Source organism: Papio anubis, chromosome 18 (genome assembly GCF_008728515.1).
Source record: "Papio anubis isolate 15944 chromosome 18, Panubis1.0, whole genome shotgun sequence".
NCBI lineage: Eukaryota > Metazoa > Chordata > Mammalia > Primates > Cercopithecidae > Papio > Papio anubis.
This window is the reverse complement of record NC_044993.1, coordinates 23558939-23567346: the sequence shown is the minus strand read 5'-3', so window position 1 is coordinate 23567346 and position 8408 is coordinate 23558939. Positions and strand designations below refer to the sequence as shown.

The 8408-nt window shown below is 56.0% G+C and overlaps 1 protein-coding gene across 1 annotated transcript in view; it reads left to right on the top strand.

The window, feature by feature from the left end:
- The first annotated feature begins 914 nt into the window (after positions 1-914).
- CDH5 (cadherin 5) overlaps positions 915-8408 on the top strand; it is a 38694-nt gene continuing 31200 nt past the window's right edge. The window contains exon 1 of the mRNA XM_003916983.3: positions 915-1117. The gene's annotated coding sequence lies outside the window, so the exon portion shown is untranslated. The remainder of the gene's footprint in view (positions 1118-8408) is intronic.

The following is an 8408-nucleotide window of genomic DNA, read 5'->3' as shown; positions in this document are numbered from 1 at the left end:
ACAGAAGCAAGTCTTCAAAGGACAGATTCCCAGGGTCTGCCCTGGGAGATTCCGAATCAGTTGATCTGGGGCGAGCCTAGTCCTCTGTAGTTTTGAGAAGCTCCTCCTATGTCTCTCCTGGTCAGCAGAATCTTGGCCCCTCCCTTTCCCCAGCCTCTTGGTTCTGCTGGGCTCTGATCCAGCCTCAGCGTCACTGTCTTCCACGCCCCTCTTTGACTCTCGTTTATGTCAAAAGCCTTGTGAGGATGAGGCTGTGATTATCCCCATTTTACAGACGAGGAAACTGTGGCTCCAGGATGACACGACTGGCCCAAGGTCACATCAGAAGCAGAGCTGGGTCACTTGACTCCACCCAATATCCCTAAATGAAAATGTCCCCTACAGACCAAGGCTGGTGCCTTAGAGCTGGAGTCCACGCCCACCCTGACCGGGAGAAGCCAACCTGGTCCTCCAGAGCCAAGAGCTGCTGTCCTTTCCCATCTCCTGAAGCCTCCCTATCACCTTTAAAGTCCATGCCCACAAAGACATCATGGGTCACCACAGAAAATCAAATTCTGGGGCTAGGCTGACCCCAACTAGATTTTTGGCTCTGTTATACCCCAGCTGGGTGGATAAGCACCTTAAACCCACTGAGCCTCAGCTTCCCAGGCTATAAAATGGGGGTGATGACACCTGCCTGCAGCATCCCAAGGCGGGTTAAATGTGATGCTGCACCCACGGGTCCCCACAGCCAGGCTCTTGGCAGGTGCTGGGCTCAGAGTCCCAGAGCTGAGGCCGGGCATTGGGGTTCAAGTGGGGTGCCCCAGGCGGGGTCCAGGGCCAGCCCTCTGTGGAGACAGCCATCCAGGGCCGAGGCGGCCGCCCACCGGGGGACCTGCCTATCTGCAGCCAGCCCAGCCCTCACAAAGGAACAATAACAGGAAACCATCCCGGGGGGAAGTGGGCCAGGGCCAGCTGGAAAACCTGAAGGGGAGGCAGCCAGACCTCCCTCGCCAGCGGGGTGTGGCTCCCCTCCAGACACGGTTGGCTGACGGGCTCCACAGAGCTCCACTCACGCTCAGCCCTGGACGGACAGGCAGTCCAACGGAACAGAAACATCCCTCAGCCCACAGGCACGGTGAGTGGGGGCTCCCACACTCCCCTCCACCCCAGACCCGCCACCCTGCGCCCGAGGTGGGAGGGTCCTCAGCTTCCCCATCTGTAGAATGGGCATCGTCCCGCTCCCAGGACAGAGAGGCTCCTCGAGAGCATGCTGGGCCTCCTTGAGGCTCAGAGCAGGACCGGGGAAGGTGCACCCAGAGGTGGTGCCAAGGGCACAAATGGGCATCTTGGGGCTGAGGGGGGAAGGGCAAGGGCTCGGCTCTCCCACAACTGTACTCTCCAACTCAAAAAGGCCCACTGGCCTTCCTCCGTGCCAGGCTCAGAGAAGGCAGGATTCTGCCCCAGTTGCCCAGCATGCCGGGGCAGAGGACTGGCACCCAGGCCTTGGCCCCCCTCCATGCCCTTACCCTTACTGGAGAGGATTTACGAAGTCCTGACACCACCCTCCTCAGCCCCCCACCCATACGCCACTAAAGCTCTATGCTGGGATCTGGGGAGGGGCCCTGAAAGGGGAGCTCAGAGCCTCGGCCCCTCTCTATCAAGCCAGTGCTCCCATTTCAGGATAGGCAAGCTGAGCACTGGCTCTGGGCACCTGCGGTCCTGCCTTTCCCTGCCCAAACACCATCGGGGCCCACTATGTGTCAAGGGAGCTGTAGTCTGGACAGTGGCCCACCATTCCTCCCCCAGGCACCCTTTCAAAGGCTAGGGCCCAAGAGCCCCAAGGCCCTCACAGCTCAGGAAGTGCCCTGGAAGCAAGAGGTCTGGGCCAAGAGCCTGGCCTGGAGACAACTGCCCTGGGTACAGATCCCAGCTCTGCCATTTGCTCTGGGGTGACCTTGGGAAGGTTACCCAGAGTTTCCAAACCACAGTGGGGAACAAGCGATGATGTGGAGTTCATTATTTTACCATTAACAACTCCACAAGGTAGATATATTATTTCTTTATATTTCAGTGAAAGCAACTGAGCTTTGGAAACATATGAGCCGGTGTGGGGATTTGAACCAGGATCTCATACTCCAAAGCCCAGGCTCTTTCCCCAGATCTCAAGTGCCTCGTCTGTGAAATGCAGAAACAGTGTTTCCTTAGTCAATTAAGTGAGGTGATCTAAATCCCTGGTGCTGGGAATGGCACATAACATGGGATCTTTAAGGAATAGTGGCTGGATTTTCCTGCTAGCCCAGAGCCGATCCTGACTGTGAACGTCATAAAGGTTTTGACCCTTGAGGTATGGTAACACCCCATCAGGGAGGGGTCCTCAGGTGCCCAGCAGGTACCAGGAAGGGGGTGCAAGTGAGAGGACATTGCGAGCACCTCTGGGCACCTGCTCCATGCCAGGCTCCCTCCCCAGCGTGGACGTTTCTCATGTGTGATGGGCAGATAGGATTCTGACCAGAGAGGAAGGCCATTCCCAGGGAGGCAGCTCTGAGGCGTTGAGGGTGTACCTGGAAGGCTCTTCAACCACAGGCCACTGGAGCCCGGGCCAGGAGCCCTGGTCCATCCTGAGGTGGTGGGGAGCCTGGGACTCTCCTCTGCCTGCCCTGGAGGGCAGCGAGTATCCTCCAAGGGGCCCAAGAGCTGCTGAGTCCCTGAGCGGCCCTACCAATTTCAGCTTACGGTGATGAGGGGTAGGGGAGGTGTATACTGGCCTGGAAGGGGTTAAGCTGCCTGCCTGCAGCCTCAGCCTGAGCTATTGTGTTACTAAACAAGGGCCGGACGTGAGGGCAGGAAGCCAGAGGGGGCCACACATTTTCTGCAAAGTTGGATGATTCACTGCTGACTCGGGGACACCCAGGGGACACAGCAGACACCGTCCCAGGAAGAATCTTGGGCCTTTTTGCCCACATGGACCCATGCCTGTTCCCTGCATCCTCTCTCTGCACCCCCTCAGTCACGCTGAAGCGACTAGAATTCCCATTTGACAGATGGGACCACCAAGGCTGAGGGAAGCTGTGCAGCCAGGCCAAGGTCACACAACCAACACAAGGTAGAAGCAGGGTGTGAGTGCGGTCCCTTCTGACCCACAATCCATGCCACACTCCACAGTGAAGCTCAGAGAGGGGAAAAGCAGAGCACTCCAGGCCACAGAGGCAGGCACAGGGACAAGCCAGGAGCCCAGTGATACCAGGGGAAGGAATGTTCTAGGAGGCAGGTTCTGCCCTCAGGAGCTTCCACCTCTGGCTGAGGAGATACTAAAAAGTCTGTCCTGATCCAGGTTCGAGCTGGTGTTAAGTGAGTAAATCATGAAGGGCTTGCTGGAAGAAGAGTGGGAATCCCAGGTGCTAGGAGGCCTTGGGCAGCCCCTCTGCAGCCTGGGCCTCAGTCTTCCCATCTCTTGAGAGTAGGGGATGCTCCCTAAACTAATTCAGGGACTTCCAGATTGTCTGCCTTGGACCACAGCAAAACAGTCAGATCCTGGCAGGTCCAGATACTGGAAGGACGAGGAAGTGGGACCCGGGGACAGGCCGGGCGGGTGGTGAATGAGATTTCCTTCTGCAGAGGAACAGAAAGAGTAGGAGGTGGGTCCAGAGTAGAGCCAGGAAATGAAGTCAAGTGTAAGTCGGCCAGTCAAAACCACACCCACCAGGCTGGAGAGGGTGGGTAGATAGGAGTCAAGACACCCACACCCTTACTGGGCACCTACTGTGTGCCAGGCTTTACACTCATGATCTCATTTAATCGTCCTCCCCAGGGAGGCGGCTACTGTTGCCTCCATTACAGATAAGGAAGCTGAGGCTCAGCAAGCAAGAGATGAACCCAAGGTCACACAGCTCCCGAGCAGTTGGGCAGGTTCAAACAGGCAGGTGCAAGGGCCTCATTCTGTTCCCCACACTGCCCTCATAGTCCCAGACAAAGTCAGGAAGCCCAAAGGAGGCTGGAAGCCTCCTTAGCATGGGAAGTTTGGAGCTGTCCCTTTAGAAGGCAAGGGGATAGACTAGATGACCCAGAGCCCAGAGATTCCAGCACAAATTTGTTTCACATCACAAAATAGGTCTGGCCAACTGGTACCCTCTACCTTCATCCAGTGGGAATGAACTTGAACTCAGCCCCTGAATCCTCAACACAGTCTATGAGGATCCTCAATACAGTCTTTGGGTGATTGATTTGTGATGTCTGCCATAGGTGTGGAAAGGGGCATGTGGCAAGCTCAGTTCTGTTCTGCCAGCACTGTCTTAAGAGGTGCCCTGCTCAGGGGTGTTTGCATACTCACTGGGGACCCCTTTTTTTTTTTTTTTTTTTTTTTGAGACAGAGTTCTGCTCCTGTTGTCCAGGCTGGAGTGCAATCGCGCGATCTCAGCTCACTGCAACCTCTGCCTCCCAGATTCAAGCGATTCTCCTGCCTCAATCTCCCAAGTAGCTAGGATTACAGGCATGTGCTACCATGCCCAGCTAATTTTGTATTTTTAGTAGAGATGGGGTTTCACCATGTTGGCCAGGCTGGTTTTGAACTCCTGACCTCAGGTGATCCACTGGCCTCGGCCTCCCAAAGTGCTGGGATTTACAGGTGTGAGCCACCACGCCCGGCCAGGGACTCTTAAGAAGGATAATTTTGTTGTCCCTAAAGGATCAAAACCCTATCGGTAGTCTTTTGGGCAGTCCCATGGCAGCCCATCCCATGGGCCATCAGAGGAGCTATCTGGGAGCAAGGAGGAGTTTCTTTGAGTTATACCAACAATGGTACCTACTCTGACCACCCTACGTGTTGTCTGAAAATACACAGATTTGTTTCTAAATCCTGTGAGTGGGGAGGGAGTGGGTGGCAAGACCAGAACTGGAGCTGGCACCAGGCTGACAGGCAGCACGTCCAGGTCTGGGGCGTTGAGTTCATGCACCCAGGTATGGCATGAAGTGAACTCTCAGGCCCAGAACCTGCCTGGGCAGAGATAGGCCAGGAGGCAGAGGCTGTGCTGGTGGCAGGTGACAATCAGAAGACCTCATGGAGTAGGCAGTCTGGGGCTTGAGAAGAAGTAAAGCGCTAACCCAGGAGACAGCAAAGAAGGGCATTCCAGGCAGAAGGAACAGCCTGGGCAAAAAGCCTGCTGCTGAGAGGAAGGGCACTGTGCACTTCAGAAACTTCTAGCTCTCCTCGAGGCTGGAAGGGACAGGGAAGCGGAGGAGAGGAGAGCTGGCAGGGTGGGCAGGGGACAATCATGCTAGGCCTTGAGGGCTGGCTGAGGAGTTAGACATCCTCCAGCAGGGAGCGAGGAGGCTATTGGCAGAACCTAAGGGGAGGGGAGCAGGTCTGGGACCCACAGGAGCCTATCCCAGGGCCAAACTGAGCCACAAACCAGGAGGAAGCAGAAGGGGCCAGGTCATAGCTGCCTGGCCAAATCCCATTCCCGAGCCTCCCAGGGCCTCACCCTTCATCCTCCCAATGTCTGTGGCTGCCAAGACCTGGCTTTAAATGTCTGAGCTCAAGCAGACCATTTGAGAGTCCCCGGAGAGTTTGAGGGTCACTGGGTCCCAGCCCTGTCCTGGACTGAGATTTGAGCTGTGGAATAGGAAGGCAGTGGGGAGAGCTGCCGGGGGCCACACACGGAGCTGGGTCTTCAGCGCCCGCACTCCAGTAGGCACACCTCCTGCATGTTCTAGGCCGGCTCCTCCCAGTGCCCTGCCCCTCATCCCTGACCCCAGGCCTCTGGGCTGGAGTCCAGAGCCTGCGGGAGGCTGGGCTGGGATCCTAGCTGAAAGTGGGTGTGCTGGGGGTCAGGCAGGAGAGCAGCCAGGCCTGCAAAGAGGAGCCCTGCAGGAGTTGGCCTGGGCAGCTGCCTGTGGCCAGGGGTGTGCACTCATGAAGGCATGTTTGAGGGTGTCACAGGTCCATGAGGCCTCCAGATGTCATGTGTGTGTTCTGGACCTGGAGCCTTCCTCTGCCCCGCCCCTGAGGCCCTCCAGCCTATTGAAAACCCCGCAGGCTGCAAAGCCCAGACTTGGCCCCTGGAATCTAAGGCTTGAGTGGGGCTCTGGTCAGGTCAAGGGGCAGGGGTCTTCCTGGTGCTCAGGGGCAGGACCAGCCCAGGGGCTGAGGGGCTGCACCAGCCCACTGAGGGGCTCCCATCTGGGTCCAGACTTCCTATGTCCTATTTAGCTACAAAGCCAGGGGTCCCAGGGAGTCCCAAGAAGAGCAGCTCTAGCCCCTCCCCTCCCCTCCCCTCCCCTGCCCTGCCCTCCCTTCCCTTCCTCTTCTCTTGTATCCCTAGCCTCTCTTTTTGACACTGTAACTCACACAGAGCTGAGCCGATCTCACAGCCCCTTGGAGGCAGAACCCCAGATAGATGGATGCCCACAAAGGGAAAGGGACCAAAGGGAGCTTTGTGTGATGTCCCACGGTGGGTCAGTGAGAGGCAGGACTCACTCCGGGGACTGTGGTCCTCAGACCCATCAGGGCCCTCCCAGTCTGTATACTCCCACAGCCTCCTCTATTTGTCCATCAAAGCGCATGTCACAATTTCAAACTGCGTTTTTCACCACATGACTGGCATCCCTCTCTCCCATGGAAGTGGAGCCTGTGTTTATTCCAGCATGGCATTAAGTGCTTAGCACATAGTAGATGCTCAATAAATGTTTGCTGCATGACTGTATAACCCCAGGACTCTAGAGAGGGCTTCAGAGAAGTGGTGACATGTGTCGTAAATCTAGGCAGAGGAGAGAGGACAGCAAGTGCACGGGCAGGGAGGATGCAACCAAGCCTGGTGGAGTGGGGAGCTTCCCAGAGAGTTAACGTCCTGTGGGCTGGAGCTATGCCTGGAGGCTCACCAGGCACCTGCAGACCCAGACAGGCAGCCGGAGAGGAGCAGAAAGAGCCACAGGAGCCCCATCCTTTTCTCAGGCTGCCCAGGTGACTCAGCCTTCGGAGGACCCCTCAGTCCCCAGGCCTGGCCTCAGTGTCTGGGTTCTGATCCCAGTGGCCCCACCCACGGTAGATATAGATACAGACCTGGACCCCAGAGGCCTCTGAGGTCCTAGCCTCCCATGGGAGCATGGTGGAGCCCAGTTCCCCCTATTCTCCAAGGCTCCCCTGCTGCTTATCCTGGGCTCCATGCACACTCACCAGGGGATTCGGGCCACTGACTCCATCCTCTCATTTTGGGTCCTCCAGACCTCCCCAGACTGATGGAGGGTACAGAGGGCCCATCCTCCTCCATTTGGAACTGCCCCCAAACCCTCTCACATGGCTCCGGGGACAGCAGCATCAACAAGCATCCTGGATACCTGGGACACGGGCAGGTACCTGGCCTCAGCGTGCTCAGCACCTACACCTGAGTTGCCAAGCGTGGCCCCTCCCTGCTCAACGCTGTGATCAGGCAGTTGCTGGGCTGCTCAGCTGGGAATTTCTGAACATGGAAATCACTTCCAAAATCCTCAGACCCTCTGAATGTCTGGGGTGCCCCAAATCTACCTGGCAACAGCTTGAGTCTCTCTGGAAACTGCTGAGAATAACCGAGAGACATGACTCTTACCTGCCGAAAGGAAACAGGCTAAAATGAAAAAAGGGCTATGACCACATCTCCAGAGGCTGCAGCCAAGAGAAATTCAGTTTTCAGCTGTGGCTGCAGCAGATCTGACTGGCCCAGTTTCCTCTGCATCAGGATGGGGAGGAGCAACTGTCTGACAAGACCCTTCCCTGCAGCCCCCATTTGTTAGCCCTTTTTTTTTGGAGACGAAGTCTTGCTCTGTTGCCTGTCACCCAGGCTGAAGTGCAGTGGCAGGATCTCAATTCACTGCAACCCCCGCCTCCCAGGTTCAAGTGATTCTCGTGCCTCAGTCCCTCAAGTAACTGGCACTATAGGCACGCGCCACCATGCCAGGCTAATTTTTGTATTTTTTAGTAGAGGCAAGTTTTCACCATGTTGCCCAGGCTGGTCTCAAACTCCTGACCTCAAGTGATCCACCCAAAGTTAGTTGGCCAAATTTCTAACACAAAGGGCAAAAGACACAAATGAATGTGGCTTTTCAGTTGGGAAGGTCCCACAGGTGTCTCTGAGATTGAGTATAGAAGGAGCCTAGGATTTAGAAAAAGATCGATCTGGTAGGGTTCCAGATCCACCATTCATGAGTTGTTTGTCTCTGAGCCTCAGTTTTCTCATCTGAGAAATGGGAATGATAAGTCCTACATCCTGGGGATAGTGTGAAAATTAAATGCACTGGCATGGATAAAGACCAAGCACTGAGAATAGTTGATTATTATTACATGAGAATGTCCCCACAGAGATAGAGAGTGGGTGGCATGATGCAAAAAGCACGATTTTTGGGGAAAGACAGCCTAAGTTCAAATCCTGGCTCCACTTCCTGTGGCTATGTGACCTGAG